The sequence below is a fragment of the Manis pentadactyla genome, chromosome 12 (assembly GCF_030020395.1).
Source record: "Manis pentadactyla isolate mManPen7 chromosome 12, mManPen7.hap1, whole genome shotgun sequence".
Lineage (NCBI taxonomy): Eukaryota > Metazoa > Chordata > Mammalia > Pholidota > Manidae > Manis > Manis pentadactyla.
The window spans coordinates 73,037,423-73,056,885 of NC_080030.1; the positions used below are offsets into that span (position 1 = coordinate 73,037,423).

The window sequence follows — 19,463 nt, forward strand, 5'->3', positions numbered from 1 at the left end:
CCCAGAGATGCAAAAGCCATGTAGGCAGAGGTTCCAATAACTGTCTCTCTTCCTTAAGGGCATCCCATATGTCATCACCCAGCTCCTCCAAGCGATGCTGAAGTGTGTCTCTTTCCTACTGAAGTCTCTCTTTCTCCTTGAGAATTGTCTCTCTCCTTGATAACACTTTTCACTATCTCAAGGAAAAGAGAACCTACAATCCCAGGTGCTGTATGGCCAATCACGGCCTCTAAGTAGTCTTCTATCTGACAGAGGGCTAATTCTGCAGATTCCAGTGTCTCCACCCTTCTCCAGTTCTGGGGAAGTCCCCAGCCATCTAGGAGGTGCTTTACCCTAGACCAATTCCCCACTAGGGGCTCCCCAATTGGAAGCCCCACAGATAGGGGGCTCTTATGTGAAGCTGCACCCTCTACAGCTGCAGCCACTGGGGCTTCCCCACCATCCACAGGGGCATTCTGGGTATCTCTCCACCATCTCTACAGGCAGCCTGCCCAAGGGTTACACCCATGTAGACAGATTTCTGGTTTAGAGATCCTGCCAACTACCCTAGATGTAACTCCAGGGGGAAAATCCTGGGGGAAAATAATTTTGAAATTGAAATCAATGAAAGGGAGAAATAAAGTGGGAGAAACACATTTATTTCTTAGAAGCAGTCTACTTCTACTCTCCTTGTCTCTCACAACCTGGCTTCAGAAGAAGAGATACCACCCAACCTCTCTGGTACAGATATGCCCTAGCTTGCCCTTATAATTACCTATTGATACAGAGATGGATTACTTCTGTTCACCCCTTGGAAACACCTGTTGTATGGAGATGCACTAAAGCCAGGAGAGAAGTTCTGGAATATTGCAATTTTACCCACACCTATGGAGTGTGTTTCCCAGCAGTATGCAGGCTTTCAAGACTTCACTAAAAATATATTTTTTTTCAATTTTATTTTGGTATCATTAATCTATAATTACATGAAGGACATTATGTTTACTAGGCTCCCCCCTTCACCAAGTCCCCCACACATCCCCATTCACAGTTACTGTCCATCAACATAGTAAGATGCTGTAAAATCACTACTTGTCTTCTCTGTGTTGCACAGTACTCCCCGTGCCCGCCCACACTATCTATGTTAATCGTAATGCCCCCTTTCTTTTTTTCCTGCCCTTATCCCTCCCTTACCACCCGTCCTCCCCAGTCCCTTTCCCTTTGGTAACTGTTAGTCCATTCTTGGGTTCTGTGCTTCTACTGCTGTTTTGTTCCTTCAGTTTTCTTTTGTTCTTATACTCCACATATGAGTGAAGTCATTTTGTACTTGTCTTTCTCCGCCTGGCTTATTTCACTGAGCATAATACCCTCTAGCTCCATCCATGTTGTTGCGAATGGTAGGATCTGTTTTTTTCTTATGGCTGAGTAATATTCCATTGTGTATATGTACCACATCTTCTTTATCCATTCATCTACTGATGGACACTTAGGTTGCTTCCATCTCTTGGCTATTGTAAATAGTGCAGTGATAAACATAGGGGTGCATCTGTCTTTTTCAAACTGGAGTGCTGCATTCTTGGGGTAAATTCCTAGAAGTGGAATTCCTGGGTCAAATGGTATTTCTATTTTGAGCATTTTGAGGAACCTCCATAGTGCTTTCCACAATGGTTGAACTAATTTACATTCCCACCAGCAGGGTAGGAGGGTTCCCCTTTCTCCACAACCTCGCCAACATTTGTTGTTGTTTGTCTTTTTGATGGTAGCCATCCTTACTGGTGTGAGGTGATATCTCATTGTGGTTTTAATTTGCATTTCTCTGATGACAAGCGATGTGGAGCAGCTTTTCATGTGTCTGTTGGCCATTTGAATTTCTTCTTTAGAGAACTGTCTATACAGCTCCTCTGCCCATTTTTTAATTGGATTATTTGCTTTTTGTTTGTTGAGGTGAGTGAGCTCTTTATATATTTTGGATGTCAACTCTTTATTGGAATTGTCATTTATGAATATATTCTCGCATACTGTAGGATACCTTTTTGTTCTATTGATGGTGTCCTTTGCTGTACAGAAGCTTTTCAGCTTGATATAGTCCCATTTGTTCATTTTTGCTTTTGTTTCCCTTGCCCGGGGAGATATGTTCAAGAAGAGGTCACTCATGTTTATGTCTAAGAGATTTTTGCCTATGTTTTTTTCTAAGAGTTTTATCGTTTCATGACTTACATTCAAGTGTTTGATCCATTTCGAATTTACTTTTGTGTATGGGGTTAGACAGTGATCCAGATTCATTCTCTTACATGTAGCTGTCCAGTTTTGCGAGCACCATCTGTTGAGAGACTGTCATTTCCCCATTGTATGTCCATGGCCAGTTTATCGAATATTAGTCGACCATATATGTTTGGGTTAATGTTTGGAGTCTCTATTCTGTTCCATTGGTCTGTGGATCTGTTCTTGTGTCAGTACCAAACTGTCTTGTTTACTGTGGCTTTATAGTAGAGCTTGAAGTTGGGGAGCGAGATCCCCTCCACTTTACTCTTCCTTGTCAGGATTGCTTTAGCTATTCGGGGTCTTTGGTGTTTCCATATGAATTTTTGAACTATTTGTTCTAGTTCATTGAAGAATGCTATTGGTAGTTTGATACGGATTGCATCAAATCTGTATGTTGTTTTGGGCAGGATGGCCATTTTGACGATATTAATTCTTCCTAGCCAGGAGCATGAGATGAGTTTCCATTTGTTAGTGACCTCTTTAATTTCTCTTAAGAGTGTCTTATAGTTTTCAGGGTATAGGTCTTTCACTTCCTTGGTTAGGTTTATTCCTAGGTATTTTATTCTTTTTGATGTTATTGTGAATGGAATTGTTTTCCTGATTTCTCTTTCTATTAGTTCATTGTTAGTGTATAGGAAAGCCACAGATTTCTGTGTGTTAATTTTGTATCCTGCAGCTTTGCTGAATTCCGATATTAGCTCTTGTAGTTTCGGAGTGGAGTCTTTAGGGTTTTTTATGTACAGTATCATGTCATCTGTAAACAGTGACACTTTAACTTCTTCTTTACCAATCTGGATTCCTTGTATTTCTTTGTTTTGTCTAATTGCCTTGGCTAGGACCTCCAGTACTATGTTGAATAACAGTGGGGAGAGTGGGCATCCCTGTCTTGTTCCTGATCGCAGAGGAAAAGCTTTCAGCTTCTCACTGCTCAGTATGATGTTGGCTGTGGGTTTATAATATATGGCCTTTATTATGTTGAGGTACTTGCCCTGTATACCGATTTGTTGATAGTTTTTATCATGAATGGATGTTGAATTTTGTCGAATGCTTTTTCAGCATCAATGGAGATGATCATGTGGTTTTTGTCTTTCTTTTTGTTGACGTGGTGGATGATGTAGATGGATTTTTGAATGTTGTACCATCATTGCATCCCTGGGAAATATCCGACTTGGTCATGGTGTATGATCCTTTTGATGTATTTTTGAATTCGGTTTGCTAATATTTTGTTGAGTATTTTTGCATCTACGTTCATAAAGGATATTGGTCTGTAGTTTTCTTTTTTGGTGGGGTATTTGCCTGGTTTTGGTATTAGGGTGATATTGGCTTCATAGAATGAGTTTGGGAGTATTCCCTCCTCTTCTATTTTTTGGAAAACTTTAAGGAGAATGGGTATTATGTCTTCCCTGTATGTCTGATAAATTTCCGAGGTAAATCCATCTGGCCCGGGGTTTTGTTCTTGGGTAGTTTTTTCATTACCAATTCAATTTTCTTGCTGGTAATTGGTCTGTTTAGATTTTCTGTTTCTTTCTGGGTCAGTCTTGGAAGGTTGTATTTTTCTAGCAAGTTGTCCATTTCTCCTAGGGTTCCCAGCTTGTTAGCATATAGGTTTTCATGTTTCTCTCTAATTATTCTTTGTATTTCTGTGGGGTCCGTCATGAATTTTCCTTTCTCCTTTCTGATTCTGTTGATGTGTGTTGACTCTCTTTTCCTCTTAATAAGTCTGGCTAGAGGCTTATCTATTTTGTTTATTTTCTCGAAGAACCAGCTCTTGGTTTCATTGATTTTTGCTATTGTTTTATTCCTCTCAATTTAATTTATTTCAACTCTGATCTTTATTATGTCCCTCCATCTGCTGACCTTAGGCCTCATTTGTTCTTCTTTTTCCAATTTTGATAATTGTGACATTAGACCATTCATTTGTGATTGTTCTTCCTTCTTTCAATATGGCTGGATTGCTATATACTTTCCTCTTAAGACTGCTTTTGCTGTATCCCACAGTAGTTGGGGCTTTGTGTTGTTGTTTTCATTTGTTTCCATATATTGCCGGATCTCCATTTTAGTTTGGTCATTGATCCATTGATTATTTAGGAGCGTGTTGTTAAGCCTCCATATGTTTGTGAGCCTTTTTGCTTTCTTTGTACAATTTATTTCTAGTTTTATGCCTTTGTGGTCTGAAAAGTTGGTTGGTAGGATTTCAGTCTTTTGGAATTTACTGAGGCTCTTTTTGTGGCCTAGTATGTGGTCTATTCTGGAGAATGTTCCATGTGCACTTCAGAAGAATGTGTATCCTGTTTCTTTTGGATGTAGAGTTGTGTAGATGTCTATTAGGTCCTTCTGTTCTAGTGTGTTGTTCAGTGCCTCTGTGTCCTTACTTATTTTCTGTCTGGTGGATTTGTCCTTTGGAGTGAGTGTTGTGTTGAAGTCTCCCAAAATGAATGCATTGAATTCTATTTCCTCCTTTAATTCTGTTAGTATTTGTTTCACATATGTTGGTGCTCCTGTATTGGGTGCATATATATTTATAATGCTTATATCCTCTTGTTTGACTGAGCCCCTTATCATTACATAATGTCCTTCTTTATCTCTTGTTACTTTCTTTGTTTTGAAGTCTATTTTGTCTGATTCTAGTACTGCAACACCTGCTTTCTTCTCCCTGTTGCTTGCATGAAATATCTTTTTCCATTTCTTGACTTTAAGTCTGTGTATGTCTTTGGGTTTGAGGTGAGTCTCTTTTAAGCAGCATATGGATGGGTCTTGCTTTTTTATCCATTCTATTACTCTGTGTCTTTTGATTGGTACATTCAGTCCATTTACATTTAGGGTGATTATTGAAAGGTGTGTACCTATTGCCATTGCAGGTTTTAAGTTTGTGGTTACCAAAGGTTCAAGGTTAGCTTCTTTACTATCTTACGGTCTAACTTATCTCACTTATTGAGCTATTATAAACACGGTCTGATGATTCTTTATTTCTCTCCCTTTTTATTCCTCCTCCTCCCTTCTTCATATGTTGGGTGTTTTGCTGTGTGCTCTTTTTAGGAGTGCTCCCATCTAGGGCAGTCCCTGTAAGATGCCCTGTAGGGATGGTTTGTGGGAGGCAAATTCCCTCAACTTTTGCTTGTCTGGGAATTGTTTAATCCCTCCTTCATGTGTAAATGATAATTGTGCTGGATACAGTATTCTTGGTTCGAGGTCCTTCTGTTTCATTGCATTAACTATATCATGCCATTGTCTTCTTGCCTGTAAGGTTTCTGTTGAGAAGTCTGATGATAGCCTGATGGCTTTTCCTTTTTAGGTGACCTTTTTTTTTTCCTCTCTGGGTGCCTTTAATACTCTGTCCTTGTCTTTGATCTTTGCCATTTTAATTATTATGTGTCTTTTTGTTGCCCTCCTTGGATCCCTTGTCATGGGAGTTCTGTGTATCTCTCTGGTCTGAGAGGCCATTTCATCCCCTAGTTTGGGGAAGTTTTCAGCAATGATTTCTTCAAAGACACTTTCTATCCCTTTTTCTCTCTCTTCTTCTGGTACCCCTATAATGCGGATATTGTTCCATTTCGATTGGTCACACAGTTCTCTTAAAATTCTTTCATTCCTGGAGATCCTTTTATCTCTCTCTGCATCAGCTTCTCTGCGTTCCTGTTCTCTGTTTTCTAGTCCATTAATGGTCTCTTGCATCTTGTCCATTCTGTTTTGAAGTCCTTCCAGAGATTGTTTTATTTCTGTATTCTCTCTCCTTAGTTCTTGCATATTTCTCTGCAAATCAATCAGCATGATTATGTCTTTTGTTTTGAATTCTTTTTCAGGAAGATTGGTTAAGTCTGTCTCCCCAGGTTATTTCTCAGGGTAAGATGTAGAAGCTGTCAAAGCTGTCTGGGTTAGTCTTGTCTGGATTACATTTTTTTGCCTTTTCATGTTGATAGGTGCAGTGGTGGGCTATTGACTTGTCTGTTAGCTGGGAGTGTCAAGACTTTCCACTTGCTCCTGGCCTTTCTTTACTGGGACAACTGTGACCCCTAGTGACTTGTGTTGGGCAATTGCATGTAGATTGGTTTTCTGTATCTTGCCCAGCTGGTATGGAGGAAGCTCCCTTTCTGATGGGCATGGCCAGCCTCAGGCTGCTACTCTGCTCTGGTAGGGCCCCAGAGGGGTAATGGACGGGGGTTGTTTTGCTGTTTACCTCCGTGAGGGGTCTCATAGCTGTTGCCCAGGGGTTCAGTGTGCCCGGAGTTCCCTGGAATTTCCAGCTGCTGGACTGTGACTCGGGATGCTTCCGTCGAGTTGTGGGGTCGCTGTCCCTTTTAGACTTTCAAAAAGCACTCACTTTTCTTTGTCCCAGGGGCGCCGGCTTTGGGACCCACTCACAGGTCTTACTGTCCTGCTTCCCTACTTTTCAACACCTCACGCATGCACTGTGTGTCTACGCTCTGGTGTGGATGGCTATGGCTGGGTGTTCAGCAGTCCTGGGCTCCCTCTCCCTCCCCGCTCTGACTCCTCTCCTCCCACTATGAGCTGGGGTGAGGGGCCTCGGGTACTGCCGGGCTGCGGCTTATATCTTACCCCTTTCACCAAGCGCTGGGTTCTCGCAGGTGTGGGTGTAGTCTGGCTATTGTGTGTGTCTTCTGGTCTCTCTTTTAGGGATAGTTGTATTTTCAAAAATATATATGTTTTGGGGAGGAGATTCCCATTGTCCTACTCACGCCACCATCTTGGCTTCACCCTCGTAAAAATATTTTTAATATTCTTTTCTATTATTATGTCTGGGCCACAATTTATTAGCCATTAATATTTGGTCAGGGTTTTTGCTCAAAACCTTCAGTGGGTAGGATTTCAGCCTTTGCAATACTTTACACTTGGTAAATAATTTAAAATTTCAATAACCACAAGTTCACGTATACTTTCTTCAAGTTATTCATTTTAATAAATGAGTCATATTTAATTTTTTCAACACAGTAACAACCTTTGTCTTCTTGTAGTGGGTTATTTTTTTAATTTATAAATTACTGAGAGAGAGAAATAGGCAGTTTGAATAATTACAAAATCAAACTTGTGTTACAATAGTCTCATTTTGTTAACAGTTAAAATTTCTCCAATAAAAGGGAATGAAGCCTTCCTTTGAATCAATTGTTTATTTAATGAAATGTGTTGATAGGAGAGATGTACTCATGAATTCCAAAGATATTAAGAAATGTTTCAAGTAAGAAATACAAGCTGGCTTTGCCTGGTATAGTGCTACTGAATAGAAGTTATGGGAGTTATGTTAAGAAGAGCGTGTGTTATTTTCCAAATCAGATTGCATGTGCAGTGCAAAGTCAACAGATGCAAAAGATTCTTGAATTATCTTAGTGTACAGGAAGAAGTATCTGTCATCAAAGAAGCAATAGAAGCAAAGCTACAAATAAGGTCAATAACCCTGGTGAATATAGATGGAATTTGAGTAGGCCTTAGAATATATACCTTTCTGGCCATTCTATTTAGAAGACAAACTGAGTGGATAGAGTATGAAACTATGAGTAAGATGACACAAACTATTTGAAGGACCGACCCCAGTACCTAACTCTACCTCTGTGATGGAATGCTATGAAGATCTTACTAACATTTGCATACTTATGGGATGATGGCAGATAAATGGATACCAGTAGTTAGGTGAGCATTAGATTTGTGTGAAACATTGCAGAAATTGGGAAAATGTCTAATCCTTCAAAGGAGATCTATTTACTACCTCTATATATGGCTTTCTCCTCTTACAAAGATGTAAATATCACAGAAATAGTGACCTTGAAGTAGAAACAGCTTGATCCATTGTACTGGTGACCTTTGGACACCAGAAGGTTGGATGGGACACCAGGTAGAACATCATTCCTTTCTGGAGCTATTCCTAAACAGAGACTTTGAACCCTCTCCAGGAGGCCTGAATAGCTTTGATTTGGTTGAATCATTACCATCCATTATTTGTGGTAAATAGAACAGATATTCACCCATGTATTGGAAAATGCATGTTGACATGTGCCTAATCACCCTCTTGAGAGAATTATTAATTCTGGGAACATTTCCAATTAGTCAATCATTACATCTCTGTGGAATATTTAGTCTTCATCTCTATTTCTTTACCTGTGGCAACATAATTGTTCTACTCTTGCATTTACATCAGAAGTTAACTCATCATTTAAACTAATTCCTAAGGTGAGTAGGTTTATTCTTGTATAAAGGCAGAAAACTTTTCTCTTCTTCTCTTCTGCATTCTTTGGGTAGTTCTGTAATTATGTTTACAAAAGACAAACAAGAGAAAAATAATCTTAAATACCAATATACAGGAGCACCTCAAAGACACAAAGGTTTAAAAACATTTAGGCATGTACTGAGGCTTATATACTGCCTAAGATAAGGGGAGGGAAGTGGGGATGTGGGGATTCAAATGGGAAGAAAATGATTCACTCCAGATAAGAAGAGCAATTGTTTGGTAAACATATTCCTGTCCTGCCATGCACATAAGTCTTTCTGATATAAAAGAGTATATTTATTAATTGCTTTTTTCCTGGTACAGGTTACCTATTTAACTTCTTTATGCAATAGAGGAAGATGTGAAAAGCTGTTACTTTTTCTGGTGGGTCTTTCTTTCCTCCAGCTAAAGAATTTACCTGCCAATGTAGCACATTCTGGGGTGATGTATTCTGCTCCTGCTCAAGTCCAAGAAGTATCCCAGGCTTGAAGTTGGGTTTGTACACTGATCTACCCCATGGAACCAGTCCCTTAGCCCTGATATTAGATAAGTTCAGTTAAACTCACTAAAGGAGGCAGTGATGCATGTCAGCTCCCAAAATTATGCCTATATTGTGCAAGCCATTGCATATTTAACAATAGCATTTCTATGTAATCAAAGAAAAACAATAGATAATGATTGGAGCAGATTACAATTCCAGTTTCTGAGTTGAAGTCAGCAGGTTGAAAAGATTTTTACACATCAGGCTTAAAACATCTTCAGATAGGGTGAGGCCAGGCAGTGGTAATCTGACAAATTTTCCTGGTATGCATCCTTAATGTCCCTGGTGATCTTTCTCAGTGGCTATATAGCAGCGGGCATGGTCCATAGCTGCTGTGGTAATTTCACTGAAGTTTAAACCAAGATTTCCAACTTAACGTGCATGTCTTCTGGAAAAGGGCAGTTCTAGTTCTCGGTGACTCCAAGTCAGAAGGTTGGAAGAAAATTGGAAGTATTTGTTTGGAGGGGTATAGCCAAATACTGAAGGAAACTACAAGAATTTTGGTCCCAGTCCAGTTTACACATCAAAAAAAAAATCTCACAGACAATGTACAAGACTTGAGTCTGGCATCCACAAAGCTGTGGTATAGACTTTGCTGAAACATAATTTTTCTCTCTACAGTTAGCCCCATTTCTAACAGAGGTAATCAAAATCAGACCAATTTGTTTGCAATTTACATCTAGTCTCATTAATCTTAGCATGAATACTGACATAAGTGCAGTAGGAATAGATTAACCATATAGACTCTTTGACAGCTGACTTTGTTGGAACATGCCAAAAGTTGTCTGAATTTAAACTCTTAACAATATCTTGAGACTAGGAAGCCAAGCCAAGGAATTGCCATCAAATTTAGCCTGTAAAACACCTAAATTTGCATTAATTCCTCTTTTCTTGAGGTCCCCACATATCCTGAGATTCCTAAGCCTGCCAGGAATTGACCTTCCTTGCTCACCAGGTAAGGCTGCTGGGAACACTACAAACAAGGTACCAGAGTGATTTCTCCAAGGGACCGTATTGGGTCCATAAAGTCAGCCTTAGTTACCTCAAGCTGTCTCGTCATGTGAGTCTGTTTATCTCCCTCAAATATGGCTTTCCAGCCAAAGACTTGATAATATCACCTGTGTTTTCAATTGTGCCCTGTTAGAAGAGGAACAGAATCTTATACAAATGAATACATTACCAAAAAATTAGAATAGTCACTAAAAGTTTCTAAATTCTAGAGGAATGAGGTAGGGTGATAGAGTAATTGTTTCATCCTGTTCCAAAAGGTACCCATTACCAAATTGCTGATTGCTTAATAGAAAAGAGAAAAGGTTTCCTTAGATATGGTGAAACAAACATTGAAGAAAGAGAGATGTTTTAAGCCAAAACTCGTAGAAATTATATTCACCCTCACTTTATTCAGTCCCATGAAATTAAAATCTCATTGATTTTGATCTTTTGTCAGCAGTTTTATGAAGCCATCAGCTTCTCCTTTAGAGTTCTTTAAATTCTCATCCAGCTTGGTGGTATGATCTGAATGTCATCAGAAACCTATGGTTGTTAGAATCCTCATCATAAATCTTACTGAAGACAAACACTTTTTCAAAGCATTAAAGTAAAACAGTACCTGTCTGTTCCTCTGTTGTCTTGTCTGTCTGTTGGTCTATTCCTGGGAAGCTCATTGCTATGGGCCCTGGCACCTTCCCACTCTGTCCCCTAATGTTGTCCATAAACTGATCTATTATGTTAATAAAGAAAATAGATGAAACACTTAAAATTGGCCATGTTTAAGATCTGATTCTATGTTATTATAAAGCACATGACAAGGAAGTTTGATATTTCTGTACTAATACAATCTAAAGAGGTTTAGCATCACTTCTTATTTAATAATATTTTCCAAGTAAGTTAACATAGCAAATAAGCCTAATTAGTTTCTATTCTCTCTTATTATAAGGAGAGAGAACAAATCTTTTGAGATGTTTCAGGGATTCTCTGTAAAGTCCTGAAATTATTAGGAGGTCAACAAGACTTCATTTACAATTTGGTTTTTGTGAAAAATATCAAAAAGTTTTAAAACACATGATTTTGTCAAAAATATCAAAAAGTTTTAAAACACATGATTAATTAGGATCATAGGCCACTTATATATAATACTTAGTTACCCACTTAATAGAAGTGACAACATATTTTAAAAGCCAATAAATAGGATCCAAAGTTGTGAGCAAAATTTGCTCTTTTAATTTTGAGCCTCAGTTTTCTAAGGTAATCAAAGATGTGGTAAAAACAACATGAAGCATGGGAAATTACTTAGATAAGACATAAAATCTTTCCTTTATAGGTAGATTGGTAAAAGGTAAAGAAAAATGTTTCATATTCTTATAGACTAGGGAAACTTTGTCCACATAGGCAATGAAAGAAAATTAACTTTCAGTTTAACATGGGCACAGCATATTAAAACTTACCTTTAAAACCCTTATAACACTTCTTTTTTAGTTCTATAAAAGCCTTATAATGAAAGTTCTATTTTAGCCACCTTGATGATACATATTCTTTTTTTTTATTGTGGTATCACCGATATACACTGTTTGTTATGAATGTTTCACAAGATCAACACTGTGGTTATGATATTCACCCATCATTTCAAGTCCCCCCCACACCCCATTGCAGTCACTGTCCATCAGCATAGTAAGATGCCACAGACGCACTACTTGTCTTAGTGCTATACTATCTTCCCAGTGACCCCCACACACACCATGTGTACCAATCATAATGCCATTTTATCTCCTCCCTCCCTCCCCACCCACCCTTCCTTACCCTTCTCCTTTGGTAACCATTAGTCCCTTCTTGGAGCCTGTGAGTTTGCTGCTGTTTTGTTCCTTCAGTTTTGTCTTGTTGTTATAGTCCATAAATGAGTGAAATCATTTGGTATTTCTCTTTCTCTGCCTGACTTATTTCACTGAGCATAATACCCTCTGAATTTCTTTTTTGGAGAAGCATCTGTTCAGATACTCTGCCCATTCCTTAATCAGGTTATTTGCTTTTTAGGTGTTAAAGTATGTGAATTCTTTATATATTTTGGATGTTAGCTGCTTGTTGGGTATATCATTTATGAATATATTGTCCCATAATGTAGGATGCCTTTTGTTCTACTGATGGAGTCTTTAGCTGTACAGAAGTTTTTAGTTTGATGTATTCCAATTAGTTCATTTATTGTTTTGTTTCCCTTGCTCAAGGAGATGGTTCAGGAAAAAGTTGCCCATGTTTATGTTCAAGAGATTTTTGCCTGTTTTCTTCTAATAGTGTTATGGTTTCATGAGTTACATTCAGGTCTTCAATTCATTTCAAGTTTACTTTTGTGTATGGAGTTTAGACAGTAATCTAGTTTCATTCACTTGCATGTAGCTGTCCAGTTCTGCCAACACCAGTTGTTGAAGAGGCTCTCATTTCCCCATTGTATATACATGGCTCCTTTATCATATATTAATTGACCATATATGCTTGGGTTTATATCAGGGCTCTCTATTCTGTTCCATTGATCTATGGATCTGTTCTTGTGCCAAAACCAAATTGTCTTGATTACTGTGGCTTTGTAGTAGAGCTTGAAGTCAGGGAACATAATCTCCCCAGCTTTATTCTTCCTTCTCAGGATTGCTTTGGCTATTTGGCATCGTTTGTGGTTCCATATGAGAGAACTATTTGTTTTAGTTCATTGAAGAATGCTGTTGGTATTTTGATAAGGATTGCACTGAATCTGTAGATTGCTTTAGGTAGGATGGCCATTTTGACAATAATAATTCTTCCTACCAATGAGCATGGGATATATTTCCATTTATTGGTGTCTTTTAAAATTTCTATCTTGAATGTCTTGTAGTTTTTTGTGTATAGGACTTTCTCCTCCTTCGTTAGGTTTATTCCTAGGTATTTTATTCTATTAGATGCAATTGTGAATAGAATTGTTTTCCTGATTTCTCTTTCTGCTAGATCATCATTAGTGTATAGGAAGGCAACAGATTTCTGTGTATTAATTTTGTATTCTACAACTTTGCTGAATTCAGATATTAGATCTAATAGTTTTGGAGTGGATTCTTTAGGGTTTTTTTAATGTACAATATCATGTCATCTGTAAACAGTGACAGTTTAGCTTCTTCTTTTCTAATCTGGATGCCTTTTATTTCTTTGTGTTGTCTGATTGCTGTGGCTAGGACATGCAGTACTATGTTGACTAAAAGTGGGGAAAGTAGGCATACTTGTCTTGTTCCTGATCATAGAGGAAAACCTTTCAGCTTTTCACTGTTAAGTGTGATGTTGGCTGTATGTTTGTTGTATGTGGCCTTTATTATGTTGAGGTACCTGCCCTCTATATGCATTTTGTTGAGAGTTTTTATCACAAATGGATGTTGAATTTTGTCAAATGCTTTTTCAGCATCTATGGATATGATTGTGTGATTTTTGTCCTTGATTTGTTGATGTGGTGGATGATGTTGATGGATTTTTGAATACTGTTCCACCCTTGCATCCTTGGAATAAATCCTACTTGATCATGATGGATGATCTTTTTTTCTTTCTTTTGAAGCAGAGTAAAATTTTTATTTAAAGTTTCTTAGAGAGAAAGTGCAGGCAACCTGAGAGAGAGAGAGAGAGGAGTGCCCTGAAAGGCTGGGAAAAATTAGTTATGCACTTAAAAAGTACAGGTGACCTCAGAGAGAGGAGCACTTGAAAGGTTCAGGGTTCTCCCTTTTAAGGATTTTCAGGAATGTGACAAAGGGCTACGGGTATGTACTTGTTAAGTGGTCTCAAGTATCTTTGATGAGACACTAAGTTTCTTATCAGTCCTGTAGGTAATTCTGCAAAATTAACTTAACACAAGAAATTTACTGCTTTGGTCCCTTCCCAGGATAGCAGCTTCCTGGTTTGGGAACATATCAATCAAGACTGTCTGCCCTTCTTCCAGGATGGGCAGAGTTATTTGTTTTTTACTAAACAGTATGTTAACAATTTTTCTTAACTTCCTGCATACAATTTTGGCTTTAAGTTGGGATCTCCCTGTCTTTATTATGCTGTTTATAGGTGGGCCTTTTAGCAGGCTAAAGTAAATCTTACAATGATCTAGTTGACACAATGAAGACATGGGCTGTGCTCAGATACTTCTCTTTATCTGGGGAATATTCAAACATTCAAGGCCAAGTTGCTCTTGACCTTTTGAGCTTTAACTGATTAACTTTAATTCTGAGTATTTCTGGCTATCTAGTTTTAACTGATTAACTGAATCCTGCTAGTCCTGAATTTCACAGAACCAACTGCTTGTACTGGGAGAGCACAGACACACCAGACCACAACCAGATTACGGGAGAAAAAGAAGTTATTTATTAGCAGTAAGACCACCTGCACAGGGACTGCCAGCCTTAGATCAGCTAACAGCAAACCTCAAGAGTTTGGTCAACGTTTTTATACTCTCTGAACTTCCTTTTGGCTAACTGTCCTAGTTTCGCTTGGTTGCCTGAGACTAGTTTCTAGGTCAATTGCCTCTTCCTAGGTTGACTAATACACACCAGTTTGAAATAACAGTTCTTTCAATAAAACAGTTTTGCAATAACAGGATATGGCTGTCTGCCACTTCTACTGAGACAAGCACTAATACAGAAGCAGAAATGCAAGTTAATTTTTAGCCCTTACAAATCATTTCTAGGGGGCTTTACTGACCTTGTTCTTTCCACTCTGCTCATATCTATTTTCCTACCTAACATTCCCCCCTCAACTAGTTGTGACTAACAAATCATTGGAGTGAGGGGCAATGACCACTCTGGCTGCTTGTGATGGATGGTGTAGTTATTTGGGTCCCTCTGTTTGCTGACTGTTGGGATGGTGGAGGTTAGGACAGGAAGAGCACCCAGGTAGGGGTTTTAGCTGCTTGTTGTTTGTTGAGGCAAGGAGGACTCAGTCTGGCTGTAGGAGTGTCTGTCAAATGGTCCCACGAAGATGGAGGTGTTATTGTCATTGGAGCAGGTTGGAATCCTTGTCTTATGACCATCTGCAGTTAGATTGCTTCTAGGCAAGAAGACACAAATTGTATTAGAAGGTTAAGTTAGCAGTGTCTGAATTTGAGAGCTCATACTATTACTACAAGGAGGGGGATGAAATGTGCTAGCCATAGCCACACCTACCCTGTGAAGGATTTGAAGATTTGGTTTAGCCAGGAGAGGAACTAATAGGTGAGGGATAATAATAGTAATGATGGCATGTTTATGACCATTTTCTTTTTAAGGTATAAACCTAACAAGGGCAGGAATTTTGCTGTCTAAAGCAAAGGAGTTTCACAATAACATAGGAAATGTATAATAAGTTCCACTCTCACAAGGATGCCTAAAAAGAGTTAGGGAACTGAAGTTATGGAGCACTTATCTTAGGTGGCTGTCACTTGAAGAAATATTTTAGATCTTTTACAGGCTCACAGGTGTAGCTGGATTCTTGGGTCTCATGATTCTGCACTGCTGGATCTTTCCACCTCTTTACACAAGAATGATGGATCCAGCTGGAAACTCCAGGAACCGTGACAGCTGAGGGGGTAGACGTAAGGACAGGGTAGGGTCCTTTCCAAATAGGTTGCAATTGAAATTGGGGTGACCTATCTTTCCATACTTTGATGAGAACTTGGGTCCCAGGGCTATAGAGAGGCTTGTCCTCTGATGGGTCAGGCTATGATCTGAGCAAGTCCAAATTCTCTTAAAGCCTGTTGGGACTGATGTATATATGTGGCATATTCTGATAAGGCACTGGCTTCAGGAAGTTTACTGACTTATCAGTTGGTAAGGGCTTGAACTTTCAGGACAACAGGACTTTAATTTCAAGGGACTATAATCTGGAAGAAATAAATTTAGTTAAGAGGTTTAGTAAGCATGGATCACACAGTGGGGCTAGTAAAATCATTAGGAGTTTAGCAAAGGGTAGTAGCCAGGATGCCCAGTTCTAAAAGTGAAACTAAACTCATGATTCTGAGAGCCTCTGATGAGTCTGAGAAACTTGATCAGCTAGTAGATTCTTCACTGCTTGTCAGAGACAGAGGTCGAAATCCTTGTCTGAGCAACATCTCAAGTTGGACTTTCCATTCTGGAAGAACAAAATTGACAGTGAGATTGAGAATGCATGGCCAAATATGAGGATTAGGAATAGTAAGATTTCTAATTGAGATGGGAGAAAACTGGGAATATTTTGAGAGTCATAGGTAGCTATTAGAGGAAACTAGAATTTAGGATTTAGTTTATTTCACAGTGACTGGTATTAGTGAGACAGGGACCGTGGTGTAGTCAGAGTAGGATGAGAGCCTCCAGAAAAAGCAAGGTAGGATATTTACAGTCAGAGCAATGTAACAACATGCAAGGAAACCCCTACCAAAACTCTGTGTTAAACATTAAGCTCTAGAGTCATTCTTCAGTGAGATCAGTTAATAATCCCCAGATAAAGGGAAATAGCCCATGTTTTTATTATGCTAATCATGTGTAAGATTCACTTTGGAATGCTAAAAGGGACTTAATGTCTCATCAAGGACAAACGTCCTAAGACCACTTTTAACAAGTCCACCCCCTAAGCCCTTTATCAATTACCAAAAATCCTCAACTGCCTATAAATCCCCTAGACAATGCATAACCCCTGGCTCTCTTGTCCCCTACTGGTATGAGCCAGGATTTCTGTCCTCTCACTTTATCTCTAAATAAAAGCCTCTCCCTGGCTCTCCTACCTTGGGTGTTTGCTAAGCTCATTCTTCGACTCCGCACACAAGAACCCTGGCATCATTAGAATCTAATATAGATAAAGCTGCATTATTGAAACAATACTTTTCTCTCTAAAGTCATCCTCATTTTTATTACAGGTAACCATATTAAGAAAATAAATTTAGCTTTAGAACACTTGGCTTGATTATTTACATAAGTGCAGCAAGAAAATAAATTGATCATATAGGATCTTTTAAATGTGTTCTGCTGGAACTTTTTCATAAGGAATTTCAGATTGAGCTTTTAAAGGTCTTTCAAGGCCAGGAAGGCTGAGCCAGACCTGCCATCAGGTTTTGCCTGCAGTACCTGTAGATTTGGGTGAATTCCTCTCTTCCTGAGGTTCCCAAGATATTCTGAGGTTCCTGCACCTGCCAGGAAGTGACCCTCCTTACTCACCTGGTAAGGCTGCTGGGAACCCTGTAAGCAAGGTATTAGGCCAGTCCTTCCAAGGGACTTTGTTGGCTCCATAAAGTCAACCTTAGTTCCTTAAAGCTGTCTGGTCATATCTGAGTCTATGCATGTGTCTCAAATATGACCCTCCAGTCAAAGCCTTGGTAATAACCAGTGTTTTCCATCATGTCATGTTTCAAGGAGAGCATATTCTTATTGACTTTATGCAAATAAAAATATTTCCATACAATATGAAAATATTCATATTAAATTCTGTAGGGATCAGGTAAGGTAGAGAAAGAAAGATACATGTTTCAATTCTGCTTTAAAGGTATAATTTACTAAACTTTTGTAAGACAGATTAAAAGTTTACAATAACACTTTTTTCTGTTTAAGAGGTTAGCAACATTTGCAACAAAATGTCATGAGAATTAAAATTATCATCTTTAGTTTACTAAGTCTTAGGTAATTCTTGCTTAGCTTGAATCTAGGTTTTTTACTAGTTTTGGAATAAAACAGCAGCAATTATAAATGATAAAAGACTTGGAAATGGCTAAGGTTACAGTTGACAAGGAAATTTGGTTATTTCTGTAATGTGTAACAGTTTAATGATCTAAAGTTTAGCATCATTCATTTCACAGTGGTTCCCAAGTAATTACATATTAAATGTATAAGGTGAATTAGCTAAAACATTTTCCTGTATGAGGAGGAAATTTTCTGACCTCTGAAAAATCTTGGAGTTAACCTGAGGCAAAAGTACCTTTCGAATTTGATTTTGGGAAGAAAGTTTTTAAGGCACTTGCTTAAGTAGGTCATTAAGAAACAATACTTAGTTATTTATTTAACCAAAGTGACAATAAAATATTTTAAAGGAAGATACAGAAAATTACATAGTTGGCCAAACTTAGCTCTTTTAATATTAAGACTTTTGTCTTTTTGAGTAAGCAAACATATTACTGAGACATTAAGCCCAAGAGTAAGCTGTTGTAAACTGTTACACTAGCATTCTTTAGGCCTGTCTCTATGCACCGAAGAATTTTTTTCCACAGAGCATCTTTGTCATTAAAACTTCAGTTAGGATCTACTGAGGGAACAGCAGTCTTTCTAATGGGAAACTTAGTATCAGACAAGTGAAGGCTGCTAGCAGACTTACAAGCCTTTTTAATAACTCTTTTGCTCAGCTAAGGTCGGTTTTAAGCTGACATTGGGGCAGAAGTAAAGTAGGGAGAGGAGCAAGGAGAGGACTGTATCAAGTTTGCTAGCTTGGCAGAGTTCTTTCTGCTTCTGAGATAGAAGCAAGCCTGAACATAAGGGACCTCTGCTCAATTTTCCATCCACTTACAGTTTGAGAGTCTTAGGGTGGAATTGGGATCAGTGGGAGAGAAAGCAGCCCAACAGTGTGGCTCATCTAGGAAGAAAGGAAATTTAATTCTTCCTGTCCTGGACATCTCGGAGAGGAGGACAGAAGACTGCAGTCCTGAGGAATGGGTTAGAGAGCCCAGCATCCCAGGGTCTATCCCAGAGGTCCTGGCACAGCTGGCTCCTCAAGACCTAATGCGTCCCGCCTCAGATGTTTCCGAGTGGGATATGGATTCCTAGAGTCTCATGGCTTACTAGCAAAGGGTTAAAGGGGGCTTACCACAAGTGGTCCTATGAGACATAGCAGGTGTTGTCAAAGGCTGACAGTGAGGTCTTATGGGGGCCCTGAAGGAGACTCAACCAAGCTAGGCAAATAGCTAGAACGCTGACTTGTAATAAGCAGGTGAGGAGAAAGGCTTATGAGAGGAGAACAGTGAAGGAGGTACAAGTGCAGAGGAAATGGGAGAATAGGATTCTAGGATTCTAAGGAAACTTTGGTCTTTATACTTGCTGAGTCTTAACTGGTTAAGGTTTTAGTAGTAATTACAGGTGCTCGGGTAACGGTGGGAGAAGCAGAGTGGCAGCTCTTAACTGAGCTTTTAGAGTCAGCAAAAGGCATAAAGAAGTTTTCTGGCCAGGCAAGACTCCAGGAGATCTGAGAGCCTTCTCAGGGGACAATAGGAGGTCAAGGTCCCTGGGGAAGCTACTAAACTAGTTAGGAAAGATCATCTCCCAGTTGCCTGGGCTGAAGGAGGCAGCTGTGAAGAAAACAAAAGTGCTGTACTGAGAAAGAGGTTTTGGCCCTAGGCTATGTGCCCCTGCAGACGGCAGGCTAGGCCAGAGAAGTGAGCCCTAAATGGGAAGTCAGAGTTCATTCAGACCTGCAGATCCCATGAGAGTAAAAATCTCTGTTTCCCTCTAAATGGAAAATAGGGCAAATAGAGCAAAAATGATGATAGAAAGAACCTAGTGC

At 39.0% G+C, this 19,463-nt stretch overlaps 1 protein-coding gene across 5 annotated transcripts in view; it reads left to right on the forward strand.

Moving 5' to 3' along the window:
• Positions 1 to 8,318: 8,318 nt before the first annotated feature.
• Positions 8,319 to 19,463, forward strand: part of LOC118916505 (amine sulfotransferase-like) — a 36,816-nt gene continuing 25,671 nt past the window's right edge. Inside the window, exons 1-3 of one of the 5 annotated variants that reach the window (XM_036893558.2) lie at positions 8,361 to 8,415; positions 8,777 to 8,836; positions 9,890 to 9,948. The gene's annotated coding sequence lies outside the window, so the exon portion shown is untranslated. Of the gene's footprint in view, positions 8,416 to 8,776; positions 8,837 to 8,857; positions 8,948 to 9,889; positions 9,949 to 19,463 lie in introns of those variants that run through there. The other 4 variants (XM_036893559.2, XM_036893560.2, XM_036893557.2 and 1 more) reach the window with 4 other exon arrangements.